The following is a 26400-nucleotide window of genomic DNA, read 5'->3' as shown; positions in this document are numbered from 1 at the left end:
TGTTCTGAAAAGCTTAAATGTAACTGATGTAATTTGTTAACCCTTTTTTGTCATATTTTCCCTCTGCATCTACAGGAAAGGAACTTCTGCTGTAGAAACTTGAATACAGGTTCATCTGCTGCAGCTCACCCTTTTTTAGTTAAGTTTGTCAGGCAGCGTTGCTCTTTCTCTTTTGATTCTATACCATTATGAAATGTAAAATGCATGGCTTTAGTCTAGACAGGAGATTAATATAAAGAATGTGTTTCAGTTTCCTTTGAGACTGCTGAACATTTCAGAGCAATGTATGAGTAAAATGCTTTCTTTGTTGTAAACTGAATACAGAACATTTACTAAGCAGTATCATATAGTATCTCAAAGAGGCAATTTGTGCAGAACTGCTGAAAGCAAATTTATTGGGAAAAACAATATTATATTTGTGAGTGCATGTGTGTGCATGTGTGTTTCTGCATGTGTGTGTATGCCTGTGTGCCTGTTGTGTGTCTCGGCATTCATCTGTCTGTCTGTGTATGAGAGCATGTGCACGTGTTTGTGTATATCTGTGTGTGTTTCTGTACGTGCACACGTTTGTGCAAGAGTGTGTTTGCGCATATCTGTGGGTTTGTATGTGTGTGTTGTGTGTGTGCATGTGTGCGTGTGTGTGTGTGTGTGTGTGTGTGTGTGTGTGTGTGTGTGTGTGTGTGTGTGTGTGTGTGTGTGTGTGTGTGTGTGTGTCTGTGAATGTAGGACTTCATGTAAAAATGAGTTTGTGTTATGTAGCACTTTAACTCACAATCCTTTTGACTGAAATTAAGAACAGAATGGAGCAACACAGTGACTCAGCATTAGAGATCAGGAGTTCAGTCCTAATCACTTTTTGCTGTCAGTGTAGAGATTATATATTTTATTTATGCATTTTAGTCGAGGTGCTGTATTTTTCTCCCACCTCCCCTAACCATGCATGTTGTATAGTCTCGCTAAACTTTAATTTTTTTTTGCATTGTCCTTCGCTTAAGATGTAGATTAAAAAAAACATTTGTGAAAGGTTATTTCATATACTCTATTTATAAAATAATAACCAAATTTAGAGAAATTATATATTTTCACATGCATATAGCATAATCCATTTTTCCATGCATGTTTTGACATTATAAATTGCTTAGTGGATGAAATATGTCTATATATTCTTGCATCTGTAAATATGTATATACTTTTATAATATCCCTGTATCTGTTAATATGTTTGTTCATTTCTTATGTGATGCCATTCATCCAGGCTGAGCCTGCAAATGGTACATTGAGATTAGCGCACTACCGTGGTAAATTAATATAAATAAATAAATAAAAATAAGTGATGGTTAACAAATTGTATATTAATGGGTAATTAATGCATAGACTCTTACCATTTTGTTTTGCACAGTAAGTAACCTACAAAAAGGTAAGTGCTGTAAAAGGAAAAGCATTGTTTATAATGACTTTCTTTCCAGATTATTAGGTTCAGGAAGTAAAATCTCTGAGCTATTAAAAGAACCTGTTACTGGGTGCGGGACAGATATTTTATATAAATAAATAACTGTTACAGACTAAACGCATGCTGCATTAGGTGGTTCACATTATGATCTGCATTCCTTACTTGCTAGTGATGCCTTCTCTAACAATTGTGTCAGCATGGAAAATGCAAAGTTAAAATGACTGATAAGCTACTTTTTTTCCCACCCCCATGTATGACAGTCTGAGCTTGTTTTTGTAACAATAATAGATAAAACACTAATGACATATGACTAAGTGAAAATGCAGAGGAAGTTATAGCCAATAAACTGGACACAATTTCGGCACTGGACACTTGTCAGTGTCCTATGCTTCAGGCAAAGAAGGCTTTCCTGAACATACGTATGAAAAAACTTGCTTAACAGAAAGACCCCTGATACAAAAAACAAAAACAAACAAACAAAACAATTATCCTAAAAGGACACCTTGTCCTACTATTCACCTTACTGACCTGTCAATCTCTCTCTCTCTCTCTCTCTCTCTCTCTGTTTCTCTGTCTTTGTGCTCACTTCTCTGTCCCTATGTACACCATTGTATCTTTCTTTGCATGTCCATCTCAATTTTGTTCAGCCATTTTAATATTTTACATATAGATTACCATTGTCAGCATGCAATATTAATGCATATTTTACGTTACATAAGCTGTGGCTTCATAGGATGGTGAGTGGGTCTCATTCCATCCCACTCCCCATGAGAAAGAATACCTATGGGTATCCTTATTTACTTAATGCCAAGAGTGAGACTGTGTGAGGGGCAGGGGCATTGTTTATATTACCTTTCAGCAAATGAGTAGGACATTTTGAGAAGGACATTGAGACAGGCAAGACCAGTATAGGCACAACTGAAGTAAAGTTATGCACGTGCAATGAGTGAAGCAATAGAATAAAATGATTGCACAGGCATGTGCAATGAAGATACAACCATGGCGGTGGACATTACAGAGCGACGACTTAGACTTAAAACATGACTTAAGGAAAAAACAAGATAGACAAAGGACAAAACCACAAAAGGTTGGAGAGGCAAACAAGTAACCTTCTCTACACATACTCCAGGAGAACACAATAACAAAAACAAAAAGAACATCCTTCGGTGAACAGCTGCTTTACATTTTTTCTTTTTTTGTGGGGGTGACAGCAGCTCAAATAGTTATACTAAAATAACTGTACTTCATTAATGAAAATATAAACAACCCAAAGGCCTTACCACTAGGGGATAAACCCCCAACACACACACACACACATATACACACACACATACACACACACACACACACACACACACACACACACACACACACACACACACACACACATGCACTAACATATGGTGATCCCATGCGTAAGATATAGAGGATGTACAGAAGATCTGAATACAGTTCAGTAGCCGTTAACAAGTACCAGCCATCCCCAAAAGCAGTAGGACAGAACCCATCAACAGATGCCATAAAGGTGATAGGCCAAAACAGGCTGATACAACTGCAACATTTTCCCACAATGAAGTAATGGGTAATACAAATGCCCAGAGATTCCACCCCAATGCACCTCCACAAAAATAATGCCCAGGCTGTAACAAAGCCGCAACACTGCAGGACTAGAGAAGGACTGGACATCATGCTGACAGGAGCACAGAAGCATGTTACAGATGGTGGTGCTGCACCGCAGCCCTTTTGGGGTCAGCAGAGCTGTATGTCTCCTGCATGGATATTAAACCAGCAAGATGCTGCAGTCTCACCTTCCAGCATCATTTCTTTGGAGATGGAGACAGACTCCTTGCAAGCTGCTCCTATAACATGTTCAGTCTATCTTCTCATTTTTGATAAGCAAGTGAAATTTACACATAGACATGGCCCTCCAGTGCTAGCCTTCTGTGGGTTTTGTGCCAGACAGGTGTCATATATATAGACTCTATTTGGCTTTCCCTTCTATAGTAGTTCTCATTCTTTAGTCACCCCAGCAATTAGCTCCCCCAAGCCATCTGAAGAAAGGGGATGACTCATTAAACTTTGCAACATTCAAAAGGGGACAGGTTCATTATCATTGTGAAAACATACAATGATACTTAGTAGCTGTTTTTCATTCACCTGGTATGATGGATATATGTAGCACTTTAGGCACAGGCCCAACACATACACGAAGAAACAAGATGTGAGACAGGTGGAACAGATATGCCAATAGCTTAACCATGGAAAAGCACAGACCTAGTGCCCGTGCACAATGTCGCAAGATCTGTTACAGGTGTAACAAATATCACCACAGGTTAATCATGAAAAGGCATAGACCCAGTGCCCATAAACAATGCCACAAAATCTGAGACAGATGGAAAAACATGCCCACATGACAACCATAGGAAAGTGCAGACCTAGTGTCCATAAACAATGCCACAAGAACTGTAGCAGGTGGAACAAATATGCCAACAGGTTAAATACTGGAAAAGCATAGACTCAGAGCCAGTACAAAATGCCCTAAAATCTGTGACAGGAGGAACAAATACATTCACAGGTTTAAAAATGGGAAAGCACAGACCCACTGTCAGAACACAATGACACAGTTTCTTTGACAGGCGTAGCAAATATGCCCACAGGTTAACCAGGGGAAAGCACAGATGTAGTGCCCAGCCCATACATGATGCCAAAAGATCTTTTACAGGTAGAAACTTACACCTGCAGGTTAACCATCATTTGTCTATAAAAATTTGGAATGGCATCATGATTAGTTTTGGGCATCTATGGATATTTCTTTTTTATATATTAATATTTCTTCTAGAAGGGGTCTTGAGGCTATTGCAGGTATTGTGAGCGAGGGCCTACGCAGTTCATATATCTTGGATTTACTTGATTTTTGTTTGCCTCATAATTATTTTGTTTTGAAAAATAATTTTATTTGCAAACTACAGGTACATATGTGATTTTGTATATGGGGGAGTTTGAAAAACAGTTTAGTTATGCTAATAAGTATTATGTGGACAACGTTATCCTCTATAAACATTTTATAGATGATTGTTTTTTCATCTGTAAGTGTCATGGTTAATTTTGTTAAGTTTGTGGAAACATTGAATGATACTACCCATGGCTTAACGTTCAGCTATCATAAGGTTCATACCTCTATCAGTTTTTTGGATGTAGAATTCTTTGTAGATGAGGTTGGGAGAGTCCAATTCAGACCATATAGGAAATCTACAGTGATCAACAACTTTCTTCATGTATCCAGTATGCATCCCGCTCATCTCATCAGCTCTTTACTTTATGGTGAATTTAGGAGAATTTGGTTTAATACTTCTGACTTGGGATCTAAGGCAGGTTTATGTCCGAAGTGGAACAGAGGCTTTTAGTCAGGGGTTACTCTTGAGACATTCTAGAGAAGGCCAAGAGTAAATTAAAAGAGGGAGGTTGTTTTAGAGATCAGGGACATGCTACTTGTTTGAGAGGATTCAGAAATCGTGTTGAGATTGTTGATGAGAGGATTCAGCAATTGTGTTGAGATTGTGGATGAAGAGGATTCAGAAATCATGTTGAGATTGTGGATGATGAGGATTCAGAAATGGTGTTGAGATTGTGGATGATGAGGATTCAGAAATGGTGTTGAGATTGTGGATGATGAGGATTCAGAAATGGTGTTGAGATTGTGGATGATGAGGATTCAGAAATGGTGTTGAGATGGTGGATGATGAGAATTCAGAAATCGTGTTGAGATTGTGGATGATGAGGATTCAGAAATCGTGTTGAGATTGTGGATGATGAGGATTCAGAAATTGTGTTGAGATTGTGGATGATGAGGATTCAGAAATCGTGTTGAGATTCTGGATGATGAGGTTAATAACAGGTTGTTTTATGTTACTAGGTTCAGTCCCTTTTCTGTAATTTTGAGGAAGGCAGTGATGGATTTGTGGCCTATGGTGATTTCAGATGAAACATTGGGGAAGTTGTTCCCTGAACATACTACGTTTTCCTACAGCCAGTTCTGTAATTTGAAAGACCTGTTGAATTGTCCCATACTGGGATGGGCGATATTTTCTAAACCGGTGGGTTCTTTCATTTGTGGTAAGTGTAGTGTATGTGGGAGAATTAGGAATACTTCCAACACTTTGATTAATGGTTGAAGATTTGAGTCCCAAGGTAGATATAACTCTCAGTCATGTGGTGTTATTTATATTTTGGGCTGTGGGTGTAACGTGGTCCAATGGGATATTGAGCAGACTAAAAGGAAAGTTAAAATTAGAATTTTGGAACATTTGGCAGACACTAGGAAGGGTAATATCCGTAGTCAGTTTGCTAGTCACTTTTTAAAGGAACATTCGGGTGATGGGGAATCTCTATGGTTTAGTATTTTAGCTCAACCCATGATTAGTGACAGAGGGGATTTTACTAAGAAACTAAATCAACTTGAAACTGCATTTATTTTCAGTTATGGCACCCTTTCACCTAGGGGTTTGAATCAGGAGGGTGTGCTTAATTTTTAAGTTTCTTATTCATTCAGCATGTTGTGTGTGCTCTTTTGGGATGGCATATGTTCAAATTTAAAAATTAGAATGAAGCATATATATTTTTTGGTGTATCTGCTATACCTGATGGCACTTGGTCACTTTAAATACATGGATATTTAAATGTTAATTGTATAATGGAAGTAATTGAAGTAATTGATGTGAGTATTTATTATGTTATGTGATTTCTACTGGCTATCCCTTGAAGGCAAAAGGCCAAGGTACCAGCATAATAAAATGGTGCATCTATATGTGGTCTTCATTTGTTTTTTTATTTGGTGGATTTGTTTTTTAGTATTGTATTATAACCATGGGAAAGTATATACCACGGGCCTCAAGATCTGGTACACGGGGAACAGATACTACCAAAGGTTAGCCACAAGAAAACACATATCCATTACCTGTTCGCAGTGCAACAAAATCTGTGACAAGTAGATCAAATACACCAACAGATTAATAATGGGAAAGCATAGACTCAGTGCCCGAACACAATGCCAGCAGATCAGTGCCCAAACACAATGTCAGCAGATCAGTGCCCGAACACGGTGCCAGCAGATCAGTGCCCGAACACAATGCCAGCAGATCAGTGCCCAAACACAATGCCAGCAGATCAGTGCCCAAACACGTGCCCAAACACAATGTCGGCAGATCAGTGCCTGAACACAATGCCAGCAGATCTGTGACAAGTGGAACAAATACAACCATAGGTTAACAATGGGAAAGCACAGACCCAGTACCCATTCACAACACCACAAGGTCAGTGATTTTGCAACAGATATGCCCACAGGTTAACCATGGGAAAGTACAGAACTAGTACCCATACACAATGTCACAAGATCTGTGACAGGTGGAACAAATACACCCAGAGGTTAACCATAGGAAAGCGCAGACCAAGTGCCTGTACACAATGCTGCAAGATCTGTGACAGCTGGAACAAATATCACCACAGTTAATGATGAAAAAGCATATGCTTAGTTCTCAAACACAATGTCACATGATCTTTTACAGGTGGAACAAATACACCAACAAGTTTACCATGGGAAAGTACAGATACAGCACCCATAAACAATGCCACAAGATCTATGACAAATGGAACAATTATGCCCACAGGCTAAGTATGTGAAAGCACAGACTCAGTGTCTTTACACAATGCCACAAAATCTATGGTTAGTTGAACAAATACAGTCACAGGTTAACCTTGGGAAAGTATAATCCTAGTGCCAGTACACAATGCCAAAAGATCTGTAACAGGTGGTGCACATACCACCACAGGTTAATCATGGGAAAGCAGTGTGTTAATCTGCTGTGTCAGAGTCCACTCAAAGGTACTCCTGATATGTGTAAGTTGAAACTTCACTCACTCTGCAGTGACAATATCAAGCATACATCCAAAAAGGATGTCATATGATGACCAGTTCTTCAATGCCATCAAGGTTATAGACAACAGGGATACAGACTAGTTGTTCCTAGAGAGTCCAGATTAGCCATGGGCATTATACAGCTCCTGACACATGACTGTCCATCTGTTGTGATGACCGCCATTTCTTTCTAGTCCTCCTCTTCCACCTCAAACTATATGACCACAGAGTCAGCCATGACAGACATATCCATGACTGTCAACACTTTCATTGTACAGTACATTTTTGTAGCCTGTTTATCACTCATTCTTTGAAACTGAGATTTCATTTGCTGCAAGCTGTACTTCACAGGCATGTGTTGGACTTCTTGTCCTTCTCTGGACACTTTACAGCATGATATCATGATGTCTGAATTGTCCTGTGACTCTGCTTTTATACAATGAGTATATGGCAAAGCATCACATGACCCTTGTGATTGCTTGCTTAGTATAGTTCTTACCTTCCTTATGGTAAAAATACCCCGCCTATAATCATGTGATGCTTGCTGCAGAAAGGCACAGATTCATCCACAGCAGTTCCTCACCAGACATGTATCATTATTTCTTCACAGCAACACCAATATGCTTTTCTATTTGCCTACCAGTCTATGCAGTAGGTGTGTCCCTGGACCTCTCGCTGTGGCTTGTTCTGCAGGACTCTTTCTGTAGTGTATTTTAGACCAACAACACCAGGAGTGGTACTTTTTTCAATCATATAAGCCACCATTTTCCTTCTAGATCTTTATGCCGTCACTGGCACTGCCTTGGATGTTATGGTATTCCACCACTTTGGGCATTCTAATGAATGGTGAGGTAATCCCCATCTCACATGTCACCCTGGACTTGATAGGCATGTAATCAGAGGATGCTACAATGCATGATATACAATGTATGAAACATACACAAAGGTAGGGTGGTGAATTGTTTTAAACTAATGACATTAAGAGATAAACAAAAGAGATCCTCAAAGAAAATGTCAATATAATATTGTATTCAGTGAAAAAAGCAATCTCAAAAGAAATGGTGGAAATACCAGTCTTTATAAGGCAGAGTAAATTATCACTTGCACACCAACATGGAGAAACATTCAAAGTGCTTTAAGTTGTGCCTTTACCCAAAGACATATAAGAACTGTTTAGCATCAATGTCCTCTGTAGCTGTAATTGAACCTGCTAAGGAATCCATCATGAGCTATTTCTGTATGTCCTGCTGGTTTGTCATCTTCCACAATATTTCTGATAACATTAAAGTTCAAAGAGTTATATGGACAATCATTTGGCAGCCTGTTGTCCTGCCTGAGACTTTATATATATTTGTGGTATCACATGGCCAAGTGACCGTCACTGGCTTCAAAACTAGGAAAACTCCCTGAACCCCTAGGATGTGCTTAAGATCCATGCCATCCCTGGCTCAGTTGGAAAACGGGGATGCATGTATGAGCTGTTAGCTCCAGTGATGGATGTGGGTACTGAGATATCCAGACATGCAGCACTATGGAGGAGTAAAACATGGGAAGACTCACTGTAGCTCTCAATTATAATTCTTGTGTTACAGATCATTAGTTGTTCATGACTCTGGAAAATAAAAAGCATTCTTTAATTCATCAGATTCATTACAGAGTGACATAAAACCATGAATTAAAAAAGCAAAACTGACAAAGATACTGCAGAATTCTCTAAATAGTTTCTGAGGACTTTTTGGAATATTTATATGCTCTGCTGTATTTTAAGAAGTTTCATAATAACTCCGTTGGTATTTTATATACTCTTTACTTTCTGGACAATAACATCAATCAGCAACTTTAATTTCCTTAAATAATGTTTTGTGGCAGTGCACTTTAGTTCATAAGTTTATAGGTCATAGGTTCATAGGTCAGTACTAGGATAGCTGCCCTTGCAGGGCATTTTAAGCCTAGTCAGTGTCCCTTTTGTGCTCAAAATAACCTATCCCATTTGGCATAGGCTGGCTTTACCCATCCCAGGAGTATCTTGAAACATCTCCATTTGGTAGCACAACCATGGTCAGAGCCTTTGTCAAGGTGCTAGTTTTATTTATGCAGTATATAAATGCTTATTTTGCAGGTTTAGCTTGTAAAACACAACTCATATATATTTTTTATATCTTTATTAAACATGACATTGAAAAAGTGGCATACAGGTACACATATAAAAAAGAAAAAAAAACATACTAACTATAATTTTATTTTTCACGCAGCATAGATTTTAACAATTTTCATTGACTAACTTTACAGAAATTGCTCAGTTCCCTTAATTTTTCCTTTCCTCATGAAACACAACTCACATTTTGTTGACACTTTTGCCCCTTCGAATAAATGGATGTGAGGAAAGTGCAACATTAAGAATCACTTCAGTCTGCCATCCTGTAAATAACACAGCCAGGAATATGTCTCCAGCCTATATAATAATTTTTGTACATTTTTAATCCAGGAAAGTACGGCTTTATTTATTTATTTATTTATTTACATTTTTAATCTGGAAAACAGTGCTTGAACTTTAAACCCTCTTTTTATTTCTGCTAACAAAGCGCTGTTATTTAATTCATTATTGAACATTTATTGACAGTAAGACTACTTAAATTATGATTTCTATTGACGTGGAAAATCCCTTAGCTGGGCCACATTTTCTTCCTTATAGAATGCTGAAAGTGTCACTCTGTTTATTAAAGTACTTAGATTTCTAAACCGGCTTTTTAAATTAAAACCACGTGCAAACACTTTTCACTTGCTGCTTTACATTTCATCACTACTTAAGTCGGATGTTTCTTTACACAAAGTGTTGGATTTCTAATGCCTCTGCGCAAGTTTGTCACTTTCTCAGCAGTTCTTTTCATATTATTTTTAACTTCAGGCAACTTAGAGTTAAGAGAAAAGGCAAGTTTTTTCATGCTTACATTTCCCTTAAGTCCAGTTTTGTGAGAGTTCAGAGTTAGCATGTTTAGTGACTGAGGGATGCTGCAGCAGAATCCCTATATCATGGGGTTCAAAAGTACAGTCTCCCCGCAAAAATAATATTTCATGATTCATCAAGATGTTTTACAAGAAGACATTTGCATTACTCACTATTTCTGCATTTTATTATTCAGCTGAGATATCTTTGTGACACTGTTTACATGGTTTTTTGAGATGACCTACTTTATTTTGCCTAAGTTACCTTAGTATGTCAGTTAGGATAACTTTAAGTCCCAGTTTAGTGAGATGGAAAATTTTGTTTTAGATCCACGGTAGTGACCATAAGCCAATAGCAACATAATTATACATGACCTGATGAATGCTGTCAACCCTTGAGAAATGTTCTATTTCTCGTGCTTGAAGTGTGGTACTGTAAACGTCTAGGCCATTTGAACAGGCAGCCAGAAACCTGCATTAGTTAAATCGTTCACACCTTGCAACTGTGGATTTTTACACCTCTGTCAGCCAACTTACCTTCTTATATCACTGTCTATTTTTTTTTTTTTAAATTGGAGTTAAAACAAGCAACGAATATCTTATGTGAAGTAAATGGTGTTTAAGAAGTACACAATACACTGTTCATTACAGTGATTGAAAGCAATACATTGGCAATTAAAAGCCATCCAGACTCATATTTTTCTCATGATTTTCCCTACCAGGTTCCCATGCTCATGGCTTGAATAGGTTCATAGGTTGGTACTAGGCTATCGGCCCTAGGGCCTATACAAGCCTAGCCATAACAATTCCCTGGCTATTTCTTCCCACAATATTTACTTCCCTGGACCCCTGTCTAGCAGGGTGACTGATGTGATCCCTGGGGTGAATTTCCTATCTCCCATCCAATCGTCAAGGTTCCTTTTGAAGAGGGCCACTGCTTGACATGTATGGGCAGTCGATTCCAGAGTATGGGGAGTCTCTGGGTCAAGAACCTACCCCTCCAGCATGTTTTGTTCATTGTGATGACAAGGTTTAGATCCCTGGAGTGTGTGGCTTTGAGGAATTGGAATTTCTTTAAGTGGAGCATGTCCAACAGCTCTGGGTTTGACATGGCCTTGTATGTTAAGCAGTGATTGCCTCTGAGTAGACGATATGCCACAGAGTATAACTGGAGTTTTTTTAGATGGTCAGCATAGGGCATCTGCTTTAGGCCTGTGATTCTTTTAGTGAGGTATTTCTGTGGCCTTTCCAACTGTTGCAGATGTCTTGTGAGGTACATACCAAATGGGGCGTTGTACTCTATAATGGGTCTAATGAGGGATGAGTACAGTGGGACAATGACCTACTTTTTTCTGGATGAAAAGCCCTTAGTGATAAGGTGTGCCACATAGAAGGATTTCCTGACTGTTGTGGTGATGTGGTTATCGAAAGTGAGACCACTGTCCACCTGTGTCCCTAAGTCTCTCATCACACTTTCGGTGTTTAGTGTACTGCCACCTATGTGGTAATTCATGGGTACATGTTTTTTCCCAAAGGGGATAACTATACAGTTCTTGGCATTAAGCTTGAGCCCATGAGTCTGGCACCAAGCATTTGTTTATGTAAGGCCCTTTTGTAAAATATCCACATCATTTGGGGATTCAGTAATGGCTCCCATTTTGCAGTCATCTGCGAACTTTGTTAGCCAGACTCCATTAGTGTTGGCCTGTACTTCAGAGAAGTAGATGCCAAACAAGAGCGATCCCAGGACTGAACCCTGAGGTACTCTACTTGTCACTTGTCTGGAGCTGGATTTGGAGTCGGCTACTTTTACAGTCTGAGTTCTGTCAGTAAGCCAGTTGGCAACCCATCGAGTGACATAGGGATTTATGCCAGGCTTAGTAAGTTTATCTATGATTCCAGAGTGGGGGATGGTGTTGAAGGCCTTGGCGAGGTCCAGATAGGCTGTGTGGACTGCCTTACCCTCGTCCACAGCTCTGGAAACTGATTCGAAGAAGTCAAATAGTTTCAGATCGGCCCTTCACGAACCCAAATTGGGTGGGGTCCAGTGTTTGATGGTTGCCAATGTCTTTGTTTATAAGTTCCATGATAATGCATTCTATGTCCTTGCAGATCAGGCTCGTCAGACTGATGGGATGGTAGTTCCTGGGAATCAAGGTGGATTCCCCCCTTGTGGAGTGGGATAACTGTAGCTGTGCATCATTCACTGGGCATGAAGCCTGAGGTGAGGCTATGATTAAACATGACACTTAGGTGAGGTGCCAGTTCTTTTTATAGTTCATGTAGTACACAGCCTGGGATGTCATCTGGTCCTATGGATGCTGCATTCTTAGCTTTGGAGAGTGCAGTTTCTACCTGTGTGGCTGTGATAATGGGAATTTGGCAATCTTTTTGTATTGAGATGGGCCCTTTAGTGGGTGAGAGGGGGGTGAAGTTTGCACTAAATCGATCTGCCAGGATATTGGGAATATCCTTGGGATCAGTATATTTAATACCATTCTGTTGTAGCTCAGAGCAGATCTGAGCATTGCCATTTAGATTCTTGACATAACTATAGAGTGCCTTGTGGTTGTCTTTGGAATCTTTGGCAATTTAATGCAAGGGAGGTGTAACTCTAACAGTCAACTCAGTCTGCCATCATGTAATTAACTCAGCCAGGAATATGTCTCCAGCCTATATGATATTTTTTGTATAATTCTAATCCAGGAAAAGTATGCATGTATTTATTTATTTACATTTTTAATCTGGAAAAATAGTGATTGAGCTTTAAACTCTCTTTTCAGTTCTGTTAACAAAGCATCATTTTCCAATTCATTATTGAGCATTTGTTAGCAATATGACTGACTTCACTAAGATTTTTATTGATATGGAAAATCCCTCATCTGGGATACATTATGTTCTTTATAGAATACTGAAAGTGTCACTCTGTATCTTATCTGTCGTAAAACTAATACAGCAAGCCTGTGATGTAAGTAAAGCATTAAAGAAACACTAGGCTGACTTCAGCACTTAAATTTAGAAGACCTGTAACAACATACTTCAATACATGTGATGTCAGTTATTTGTTACTTTTAGATATTTAGTATTTAAGCATTCATTAATTTGTCCTGACTTAGAAATTTAGGTTTGCTATATTGAAAGGGGTCAACATTAATCCAAGAGGTGGGAACCTCAAAATCATTCTGGAGTCAAAAGAAGTTAGATGTCAATTAAAATTTCAAGCTACACAGTTTCTGAGAATTACTGAAAATATTTCTATTCAGCCTTTATTAGTGATGAGATCTCAATTCATGTAATCATTTTTTATATTTATTTCTATTAGTATTTGTGATATTTTTATATGTGAAGAAATTTTAGCAAATTGTTAAATGGTGGGATTAGATTTTTATCTGGTGAATTTAATATGTTTTAAATAATATATTTCAAAGCTGATTTTAGTTATTTTTTATAATTCATGTATAACAGATTTTATAATTTTGGTGTTTGTGTAACATACATTTTTTCATTTTCTCAGCTTTTCCTGTTTATATCAGGGTAGTCTGGTTCTTTAAGAAATGGAACACTCAATTAGCCGTGTAATTTTCTTTAATTAATTTCTTGATGATTGTATTTGAATGCTGTTTCTGTGACTATGGATTTAGATTCTGAAGAACAAATCATTGTGACACTGTTTACATGGTTTTTTGAGATGGCCTACTTTACTTTGCCTTAGTTATCTTAGTATGTCAGTTAAGATAACTTTAAGTCCTAGTTTAGTGAGCTGGAACATTTTATTTTAGATCCACTGCAGTGACCATAAGCCAAAAGCAACATAATGATTATACATGACCTGATGAATGCTGTCAACCTTTGAGAAATTTTCTATTTCTCGCACTTGAAGTGTGGTATTGTAAAAGTCTCGGCCATTTCAAAAGGCAGCCAGAAACCTGCATTAGTTAAATCGTTCACACCTTGCAACTGTGGATTTTTACACCTCTGTCAGCCAACTTACCTTCTTATATCACTGTCTTTTTTTTTTTTTTTTTTTTGAAATTGGAGTTAAAAAAAGCAATGACTATCTTGTGTGAAGTAAATGGTGTTTAAGAAGTACATAATGCACTGTTCATTACAGTGATACAAACGAGTACACTGCCAACTAAGACATCCAGACTCATATTGTTCTCTTGATTTTCACTGCCAGGTTACCAAGCTCATGGCTTCCATACAGTCTAGACACATACTGTCAGTAATACATCATTCAGCCTGACTTTAGCTTATACATGAAGGTAAAGAGTGTTTTATAAGTTCTATTTTTGAGATATTTGCAAATCTATACAAATGATGCCTGTTGCTGAGTATAAGCCACAACTGTTATCAAATATTTGTTCCACTTTGTGTTATGACAATAAGTACATACCCCACCTTCCCAAAAGGCAGATGCCAAGGGTCTTCTATAGGGATTTTTCTCTTTGGAGAAGTCATCTTGACTGATCACCTCATTTCTTTTCCTGTACTTGCAATTCCTCCACTGCCAGGGACACTTATCAAACTGTTACAGGTAGGACCTTCAACCTGTTTCCTGTTCCGTTAACCTAAGTGGCCTGGAGGTCTAGTCCTTTGCTCCCTCACATGTTTGAGACAATTATTTTGCCTGTTGTGTATGATCACATACCCATAACTAATTCATTGATAAGTCAGTTGGGCTGTCATCTGTGAATGGGATTACATGGTTGTCATGTTATACTAGTAGTTATGTGGGCAACAATACAGCCTAATGCTTAATCAGTGAGTGACAGAACAGGGGATTTTGGTGTGAACCACATCAAGACACCACAAACTTTGCATGTGCTCCTGGATTAGTCAGATTTTCACTGCTCCAGGGTCTCTCTCTCTCTCCTAAAATAGAGATATGTTTGGTCAAATTAGAAACACACAGTCAACAAAATAAAGCAAATAAATAAAATAAGCAAAAGGAATACTATATGACATATGAAGTAAGAGAGGATAAATGGGACAGGTCCTCTGGCATATAGGATTTTTTTCTTTTAATTCCAAGTCCATAGCAATGTCTCATCCTCTGTAGCTGTCAATTTTAATACAGGCACACCACAAGGATCTGTACTAGGCCCTCTTCTCTCCTATCCTCTTCCTTTTGCTTCTCTTTTCTTCCCTTCATTAATGATCTCACTCTAGAATTACCAGATCTTATTAATTCTGCCCTTACTCTAGAATTACCAGATCTTATTAATCCTGCCCTCACTCTAGAATTACCAGATCTTATTAATCCTGCCCTCACTCTAGAATTAACAGATCTTATTAATCCTGCCCTCACTCTAGAATTACCAGATTTTATTAATCCTGCCCTCACTCTAGAATTACCAGATCTTATTAATCCTGCCCTCACTCTAGAATTACCGGAGCTTATTAATCCTGCCCTCACTCTAGAATTACAAGAGCTTATTAATCCTTTCCTCACTCTAGAATTACCAGATCTTATTAATCCTGCCCTCACTCTAGAATTACAAGAGCTTATTAATCCTGCCCTCACTCTAGAATTAACAGATCTTATTAATCCTGCCCTCACTCTAGAATTACCAGATCTTATTAATCCTGCCCTCACTCTAGAATTACCGGAGCTTATTAATCCTGCCCTCACTCTAGAATTACAAGAGCTTATTAATCCTTTCCTCACTCTAGAATTACCAGATCTTATTAATCCTGCCCTCACTCTAGAATTACAAGAGCTTATTAATCCTGCCCTCACTCTAGAATTACCAGATATTATTAATCCTGCCCTCACTCTAGATTTAACAGATCTTATTAATCCTGCCCTCACTCTAGAATTACCAGATTTTATTAATCCTGCCCTCACTCTAGAATTACCAGATCTTATTAATCCTGCCCTCACTCTAGAATTACCGGAGCTTATTAATCCTGCCCTCACTCTAGAATTACCAGATCTTATTAATCCTGCCCTCACTCTAGAATTACAAGATCTTATTAATCCTGCCCTCACTCTAGAATTAACAGATCTTATTAATCCTGCCCTCACTCTAGAATTACCAGATCTTATTAATCCTGCCCTCACTCTAGAATTACCAGAGTTTATTAATCCTGCTCTCAGTCTAGAATTACAAGAGCTTATTAATCCTTTCCTCACTCTAGAATTACCAGATCTTATTAATCCTGCCCTCACTCTAGAATTACCAGATCTTATTAATCCTGCCCTCACTCTAGAATTACCAGAGCTTATTAATCCTGCCCTCACTCTAAAATTACAAGAGCTTATTAATACTGCCCTCACTCTAGAATTACCAGATCTTATTAATCCTGCCCTCACTCTAGAATATTAATCCTGCCCTCACTCTAGAATTACAAGAGCTCAGATCTTATTAATCCTGCCCTCACTCTAGAATTACCAGAGCTTATTAATCCTGCCCTCACTCTAGAATTACAAGAGCTTATTAATCCTGCCCTCACTCTAGAATTACCAGATCTTTTTAATCCTGCCCTCACTCTAGAATTACCAGATTTTATTAATCCTGCCCTCACTCTAGAATTACCAGATCTTATTAATCCTGCCCTCACTTTGAAATTACCAGATCTTATTAATCCTGTCCTCACTCTAGAATTACCAGATCTTATTAATCCTGCCCTCACTCTAGAATCACCAGATCTTATTAATCCTGCCCTCACTCTAGAATTACCAGATCTTATTAATCCTGCCCTTGCAGTGGTGGTGCTGCGGTAGCATTGTCACCTCACAGTAAGACATAGTCCGGTTCGATTCTCAGCTAGAGCGTCTTCTGCGTGGAGACATGAGTGAATAGGCGTACCTTCGTTGAAGGTTGTGCATCAGGGCTGGTAACTCGGCACGTAAAAATCAACTACCAATCATTAGCGGACCGGAGCTCCACTGTGGTGACCCCTAACCGGGAAAAGCCGAAAGACACAACAAAAGACACAACATTAATCCTGCCCTCACTCTAGAATTACCAGATCTTATTTACCCTGCCCTCACTCTAGAATTACCAGATCTTATTAATCCTGCCTGCCCCTATAATTCAGCACTACCCACTCTGACCTGCAAACCAAGTTAGTTGACAATTTCACTCAGTTGTGCACTTGGGCGACAACTAACAAACTACTAATTAACCCCAAAGAAAAACAATGTCATGGTCTTTGCCTGAGCCAAGAAATTATCCACCATTCCCCCCTGTTGTCTTAACAGATCTTAATGGGAAATAATAGCTAATGACACCAAACAGTGGTACCTATGCCTAAAACTCAACTCTGCCCTTTCCTTTGCCACACATAAAGAGTATATAACTAATAAAGTCCTCGCTCAATAAAAACTATGTTACAAGATCAGTCACCTCCTTTCACCTTCTGCCTGCAAAACCATTGATGAAATATTTCAATACCCAAACTGAATATTACTTTCCTATTCTCTTTATTCATTCTGCCCACAATGCTCACAAAATACAGACCGATGAGAATACAACCTACAGATTTGTTCAGTTAGCAGACCACAGATGCATCATTGCAATTTGCTAAAAACTTCATAGGTTCATAGATGATTACTAGGCTAAGGCACAAGAACCCTTACAAGCCTAGCCAATAATATCCAGGATATGACACTACTATATCTTAATTATGGGATGGGGTATTATCAGGGTAGTGGGTCAGTGGGTGTTGGAGCCCTGAGTCATTTCACAGACTGCCTTTGTCCATAAGGGACATTAGCATTGCCCCATGAGTGAATTTACAGTTCCCCATCAATTTATCCAAACTCTTTCTGAAAACAGCAAAGGACATGCTTTGTTTTATGAAGATGGGAAGTGTATTCCATAGATGCAGTAGCCTTTGGGACACAAATCTGTCTTTCCAGCAAGTTCTGTTAGAGTTACAAATAGGGTTCCGTTCCATGGAACATGTAACCTTCGTATAATGTTTCTTGTGAATATGTAACATTGTTATCATGGCTGGATCACTGAATGCCCTGCAGGTCAGGCATCCCCTCTCAATAAATGATGTGAGACAGAGTTAAGGGATAGGGCCTTTAGTCATCTGCACAAGACAGGTGTCTTATGCTTTGTATTTTTTTTTTTTTTTTTTTTTGTGAGAAACCTCTGTGGCTGCTCCAGTTGGTATAAGTGCCTGGTTATGTGTGCAGAAGGAAGCACTGTACTCAATTTACAAATGGTTTTCAATGCCTTATAGGGCCACTTTGCTTCTAGACACTCTACAAGGTGCTAAAACACAGTCCCTGTCCCCTTTAAGAATGAAACTACCTTTACAACACAACCCTTTTGTGCTAAGATGTACAGAGGATGCCCTCCATTTAAAACTCCTGTAGGTGAGAGAGCCTCACTAGACTGGGACCTGCTACTTGGAACCACCTACCTACAGACATCAAACATCTATGAACCATTAAAGGTTTCCAAGCGCATCTACTTACTGCATCTACTGGCAACTTCTACAATGACAATGGTTTGGTAACTTACCTGCAGCTTCTACCATGACAATGGTTTGGTAACTTACCTTCAGCTTCTACCATGACAATGGTTTGGTAACTTACCTCCACCTTCTACCATGACAGTGGTTTGGTAACGTACCTGCAGCTTCTACCATGACAATGCTTTGGTAACTTATCTGTAGCTTCTACCATGACAATGGTTTGATAACTTACCTGCAGCTTCTACTATGACAATGGTTTGGTAACTTACCAGCAGCTTCTGCTATGACAATGGTTTATTAATTTAACTGCAGCTTCTACCATGACAGTGGTTTGGTAACGTACCTGCAGCTTCTACCATGACAATGCTTTGGTAACTTATCTGTAGCTTCTACCATGACAATGGTTTGATAGCTTACCTGCAGCTTCTACTATGACAATGGTTTGGTAACTTACCAGCAGCTTCTGCTATGACAATGGTTTATTAATTTAACTGCAGCTTCTACCATGACAATGGTTTGTTAACTTACCTGCAGCTTCTACCATTATGCTGGTTTGGTAACTTAGCCTTACCACATCATATCATGAAAACATGATGCATTTATTAAAGTCTTGTCAGCCTCTTAATGTGGTATCTTATATACAAGTATTTCACATGTATATAGGAGTCTGTGTATTATATGTATGCTTGCACTGTATGAATGCACCAATGAAGATGGGAAGTGTATTCCATAGATGCGGTAGCCTTTGGGACACAAATCTGTCTCTCCAGCAAGTTCTGTTAGAGTTACACATAGGGTTGTGTTCCATGGAACATGTAACCCTCGTATAATGTTTTTTGTGAATATGTAACATTATTATCATGGCTGGATCAGTGAATGCCCTGCAGGTCAGGCATCCCCTCTCAATAAATTATATGAGACAGAGTTAAGGGATAGGGCCTTTAGTCATCTGCACAAGACAGGTGTCTTATGCTTTGCATTTTTTTTTTTTTTTTTTTTTGTGATAAACCTCTGTGGCTGTTCCAATTGGTGTAAGTGCCTGGTTATGTGTGCAGAAGGAAGCACTGTACTCAATTTACAAATGGTTTTCAATGCCTTATAGGGCCGCTTTGCTTCTAGACACTCTCTAATCTACAAGGTGCTAAAACACAATCCCTGTCCCCTTTAAGAATGAAACTACCTTTACAACACAACCCTTTTGTGCTGAGATGTACACAGGATACCCTCCATTTAAAACTCCTGTAGGTGAGAGAGCCTCACTAGACTGGGACCTGCTACTTGGAACCACCTGCCTACAGACATCAAAAATCTATGAACCATTAAAAGTTTCCAAGAGCATCTACTTACTGCATCTACTGGCAACTTCTACAATGACAATGGTTTGGTAACTTACCTTCAGCTTCTACCATGACAATGGTTTGGTAACTTACCTCCACCTTCTACCATGACAGTGGTTTGGTAACTTACCTGCAGCTTCTACCGTGACAATGCTTTGGTAACTTACCTGTAGCTTCTACCATGACAATGGTTTGATAACTTACCTGCAACTTCTACTATGACAATGCTTTGGTAACTTACCTGCAGCTTCTACCATGACAATGGTTTGGTAACTTACCTGTAACGTCTACCATGACAATGGTTTGTTAACTTACCTGCAGCTTCTACCATTATGCTGGTTTGGTAACTTATCCTTACCACACTGTATCATGAACAATAGGATGCATTTATTAAAGTCTTCGCAGCCTCTTAATGTGGTATCTTATATACAAGTATTTCACATGTATATAGGAGTATGTGTATTGTATTTATGCTTCCACTGTATTTTATGCATACCTTAGCTTGCATTCTGTATATTATTTTTCTCAGTGCACAATGACTGGATCTTTTAAATGTTTAATCTTACCCTATCTGCAGTGAATCTTATCATTATGTTGCTATGTACTCATTTTGTATATAGCATCATTGATTTAAAGACTGTGATGTATTTTCTGCTCTTTTGCTTGGGTAGTCACTGAAAATGGTCACTAGACCAGTCCACACACCTGGTGAACAGCATAGCATGAAGCAATTGAGAAAAAGCAGTTATTTTTGTATATTCCTTCAGCAGTAAGCTGTTAAGGTTTTGCATTCGACACTACAACCTAAGAACAATCAACAGTTATATTAGGTATTCTGGAATTTGAAGAAATTATTTTTCTTCTGGGCTAAGACCTCTATTAGCTGAAAGTCTCAGTACACACTGTGATGTCCAGTAATTAAGGAGCCTGAATCCTCACCACTGACAGTGGGAAGGGGTGTTCGCTTTCAGAGAAATAGATTCATTTAGTACTTCCAGATGCAGACCTCTCTGTATCAAGCACAATTTCCCTTCAAAGCACACAGGAAACACACTCAGCCTGGGGTCTGGCTTTCTCTATATCTGTCTCCCTCCAAGACCCCAATAATAGTCCCCACTGGTACAGTTGTAAGGTTAACTCCTCAGCCTAGTGTCCAAGCCAAGTCCTCCAGTGCCTTCTCTGTGAAACCAGTACTTTGCATCCCTGTCCCAAGTAGCTGACACACACACTCTGTGAGATTTGATTTTTCACACACACACACACACACACACACACACACACACACACACACACACGCACACACACACACACACACACGCACACATGCACACATGCACACACACACACATGCACACATGCACACACGCGCACACACACACACACACGCGCACACACACACACACACACACACACACACACATACACACACACCTGGGAAAGGCTGGCACAGATTTACCTGCTGGGCCCATTTCTGCCCAGATTATAAGGTAGTTATCACTGCCACTAGACACTCCACAATCAGCTACTCTAAGGTCCTTAACAAAGGGTGTCCAATTATAATGTGTAATATTAATATTAATACAAATGGTAGTAGGTGACCAAGACAACTAAGCTTTCAGAAGTGGTCCACACAATGTCACCAAATAAATATAAGCACTCTCAAAGTTTAAATACTTTCTAAAAGGAAAGGACCAGCCACAATAAAAGTTTTAAATATATTTTTTTAATAAATAATAAAAAAAAACATGAAAAAACTGAATATATATTTACAGTAAACCACAGATTTCAAATCATAAGAAATATTAAAAATTACATTGATGGACAGACTCAGATAAATAAAGAAAAACAATATCTAAACTAAGCTTCACTAAATTTTCTTGACTGAATCTAAGAAAATTACTATTCTCTGCTTACTTAAGCAAGGCAGATGATGTGGTGAATGGTGCTTCTTGTTGTCAGGCCCAAGACAGAATACTCAATACTGAGAGATGTGTCTTTGTAATATCTAACATTTCCAAGATGGCTAGCAGAATGACCTCATATGATCACCTGACTCTAGGTTCTCACACTATTCCCCTTTGAAGCTTGAGACAGGATGTTAGCATAGGTGTTATAAGATGCATATCTAAAGTTTTGCTAATAATTATGGTAGTGCCTGGGGCTTCCCCTCTTTTTACTGAGCTAATGAACAAAGGCTTCTACCAGACATGTCATCTCTGGTCCTATTCAGAGCTATGAGATAAGCACTTCCATTGCCCAACAGGTAGTCCAAGTAACAGTATTTTTCTTAAAGTAAGAAGTAAGATAGCTGTTTAATCCCTTCTAATCCAGTGTCCTTTGCTAACATATATACTTACAGGCTCACATGTATATTCCTTCTCTGTCTAGCAGGAACCACTGTTGATATATTTTTTTTAACAGTAGCAACTTTACAAACACATTTTGATGTTCAAATGCCATACAGTTCTAATACATTTGTAACACAAGCATCTTGTATAAATCAGTTTGATATTCAAAGGACATATCATTTTTTTTTACAGAACTTCAGCTGGCTATGCTGGCACTAGCCCATATCATCACGCACACCAGATGATATAAGGCTTCTACAAAGCAGGAAGTAGCCAGTATTATAATTCACCAGACTTTTACTTTTAGAAAGACCGCGATTTTTATACAAGTAACCTCATCTCTGATTTCTTTAAAACTGAAGAAATAAAAAAAAAATACTGGGAATATATGTCTGAGTATGATTTCATTGCATCAAGGTTAGTGCGTTGTCTTTCTTACAAACATGGTTATTCCAGTATCCCATCAGCACTTTAATATTACAATTGTGTGAAGGGACCAGTTTTCCTTTTGATGTGCATACCTTTCTACATTGTCTGCTGAATGCTTTATTGGATTCCTTCAGTACCTCTAATTGTATTATTTTTGTTTCATGGATCCACAACACTTTGCATTATGAAGTACTTTCACAAATCCAGGAAATATTTTGTTATTGCCATTTGCTGCATCTTTCCTCTTCAGTATGATCTCTTCACATTTTTCAGATATTAGCTTGGCTTCTTTTATTTTTATCAAATCAAAATGTGCTGATGCTTCAACCAGCTTAAACAATTTGCCAAAGCTTCAGATCAACAAAACAACTCATTTTTTCGAGGGGGCAGGCCCATTTGCACTTCTTTACTTATAGATCTTTAGTAAGCAATTTTTCATCCTCACCCACCAACCATGGAGAAAAGATAAAAGGCCATGCACAGCACAAAAGATAAAAGGCCATGCACAGCACATTGTCAGTGTGCAAACAGAAAGCACAATGACAAGGACTTCCAATAGGAGACATTGCAGTGGAGTTCACCTTTGGGAAACTGAGCTCACAAAGCATCTAAACTTTGCACTTTTACCTTGTATACCCAAATCATGAGCTCATGCCTCTTCTACTCACCTGTAAGGAGGACTGCATGGGTGAGTATAATTTGCAGATAAGAAGCAAGTTGAAAATACATTTCAAAATGGATGAAATCAACAATACCAATGAAAAGTCTTATCAAAAGGAAAAATGAGAATTAATGAAAAAGATAAGAAAATGCATAAATGAAGGAAATGTACAGACTGTGGTGGAAAGTATGGTTGTCTTAGCACATTAACAAAAATAAATAATGTTATAATGATTATAGAAGCAAAAAGATGAATCATCTGAAAGCATGTTTTTGTAGAGAATTGAAGGGAATGCATTTTCAGAAAGATGTGGTTTTCAGAATCATGAAAAGGTGCACATAAAAAGGACAATCCCCTAGGATTCATAAAGAATACTACCATGAGTGATAGAAGCTACAGCCAAAGTTTTCCACAATTATGATTAAGAGACATTTAGATGTAATGAGGAAAGACCTCATTATTGTCTAATTTGCATGTCTCTGAACTGTATGGTGATACCGATGGTGCTTGTCTGCATTTACCTGCAGTGATCACACCTGGCGGCCCGTACATCACATTGGCATTGGCACCCCCCTTGTTGAGTCTGCCACATGAATGCACACATTGAAACACTCAAGTGTGTATGTGCACAGAAACACACGTGTGTGCGCACGTGTGTGCACATGCAAACACACGCACATGCGCACACTCACACACGAATGCACACACACACGCACACACATGCACACATATACACACACAAGCACACACATGCACACACATGCATATACACACACACACACACACATGCACACATATACACACACACGCACGCACATGCACACACACGCATACACACACACACACACACACACACACACACACACACACACACACACACACACACACACACACACACACACACACACACTTCCCTCTCAACTGTCCCACATTTTACAGAGCAATCCTTATTTTATTCTGTTATACCTATCTTGTCATTTCTAACTTGTGGACCATTACATTCCATCAATAATTCTAGACATTAGCCTTTCATATGTTTTTTGTGCAGAAAATACATACATGATATAAAGCTTCTACTAAGGTTTGCTGCAAGACAGAAAGCAGTCAGTATTATTATTTGCCTGACTTTTACATTAGAAGTGCAGGGCTTTTAATATATGTGACCTCATCTCTTAAGGAATTATTCAGTTGGTGTAGTGCACTGAAGCTCTGCTTTTTAAGGAGCTACTTTCACCACCAAGGGTACAGGGTTTTAAGTGTTTTTTTTTGTTGGCTTTCATCATTATATGTTTTGAAGTAACAGCGTAATATTTAAATAGTATCCTTGATGTCTAGTGTTAGTGCAGATGCCTAAAGCCATCACTTGTTAAGACACTGCTCCCTGTAGCAAGGGCAAAGGGTTTGTAGCCTTTTTCCATGTATTCCTTAATACTTAGAGTAATTTACATAATCTTTCTAAAATTTAGAAGACTAAAGCTCTGCTTTGCTAATGAACTGTTTTCAGTCCTGTGGATATCATGTGTGACTGTTTTTATCAATTTTACAAAGTGTTCTACTTGCGCAAATATATTCTGTGCTGCAAAACTGTGGTTCTATTAACTTTAAAGTGATTTTATGCTAGTATTTAAGTACTATCAAGGCAGTGTTCTTCCTGCCTGTATGTCTTTTATGCTGCAAAACTATTGCTCTATTTAACTTTATACATGACTTTAGAAATATGTTTAAATTTCCCTGGTGTCTATAGACCCCAACACAAATTAGCACATTCATGCACATACAGTCACACATACACATGCCCATGTGAGCGCAGACACACACTCACACACACACACACACACACACACATACACACACACACTGCTATCTGTCCTCTAATCTCCCTGTAACTTACCTCTAATATGAAGTCACACACTGAAAGTAATTTGTGAAAATGAACTTGTGGTGCAGTTAACTAACTCATCTGACTTGGATAACTTAGCAGAGGTGCTAGAATTAATTGGCAGAGTCACTGGACCATGTGAACGGCCTTACCACATGCATTTTTGAGAGAATTTACATGGCTTTTTAGCATAGGTTGCTCTTCCAGAATTCTTCATTCCCATGTATCTCAGCTGAGGAGATGGCCCACAGGGAATCCTAGAAAATGCATAGGATCACAGTGGTGGACCTGTCTCTCAGTCAGAAATTACCCTTGTTGGGGGTAACAGCTTCACCAATAATGGCATCCCTTTCTGTGTCTGTCCCATCATGACAAAATTCACAAACCGTGTAAAGGACAATTTTTGATGGATATGCTAGAAAAACTGTCTGTAAATATGCAAAAATAAAGTTACGTATTATTAGAGGAGAAACATTGTGAACATATCTCGGAAAACATAAAAGCAGTTGATATTGATGGAAATTAAAATCTGAGTTAAAAACAAGAATTAGAGGTAAATTCAAATGGCAGTGCAAGTATTTGAAATGAATGATGTGAGTATTAGTAAAGCATATGCAGTATTATGACATCAGAAGAAGGAAAGAGCAATTCCTCAAAACTGGAAGGAGCAGAACGTATAACTGGATCAGGTTAAGTAACAATAAAAAAGAAGACGGGAACTCAATCAGCTCACTAAGGGGGGAGGATAATTTGTACTTAATCAGTATTAATGTGGATTGAAGTAAATCTATATTAGATGATAGAATTAGTGCATGAATTTGAGTGATAATTTAGTTAGTTATTAGTTATCACATTTGTAGCTGATTCAAAGAGAAAACTGTTTCAGATGATGTGGAGAAAGAATATAATTTGATAAATGGTAACGTGAATGCTTAGGAGCTCTGTCAGTGGTGAAAAAAATGTATTTGAAAATAATAGGTTTGTTATGAAACAGGAAGGGAATT

General features: G+C 38.5%; 1 protein-coding gene across 1 annotated transcript in view; it reads left to right on the top strand.

Annotated features, from left to right (window-relative positions):
- Positions 1 to 26400, top strand: part of EPHA6 (EPH receptor A6) — a 4848151-nt gene that overhangs the window by 2173694 nt on the left and 2648057 nt on the right. The gene's annotated exons all lie outside the window — the stretch shown is intronic.

This window comes from Protopterus annectens, chromosome 5.part0 (assembly GCF_019279795.1).
Source record: "Protopterus annectens isolate FY-2018-M chromosome 5.part0, PAN1.0, whole genome shotgun sequence".
NCBI lineage: Eukaryota > Metazoa > Chordata > Ceratodontiformes > Protopteridae > Protopterus > Protopterus annectens.
The sequence above is the reverse complement of the archived record's forward strand: the minus strand, read 5'-3'. Positions and strand labels throughout refer to the sequence as shown.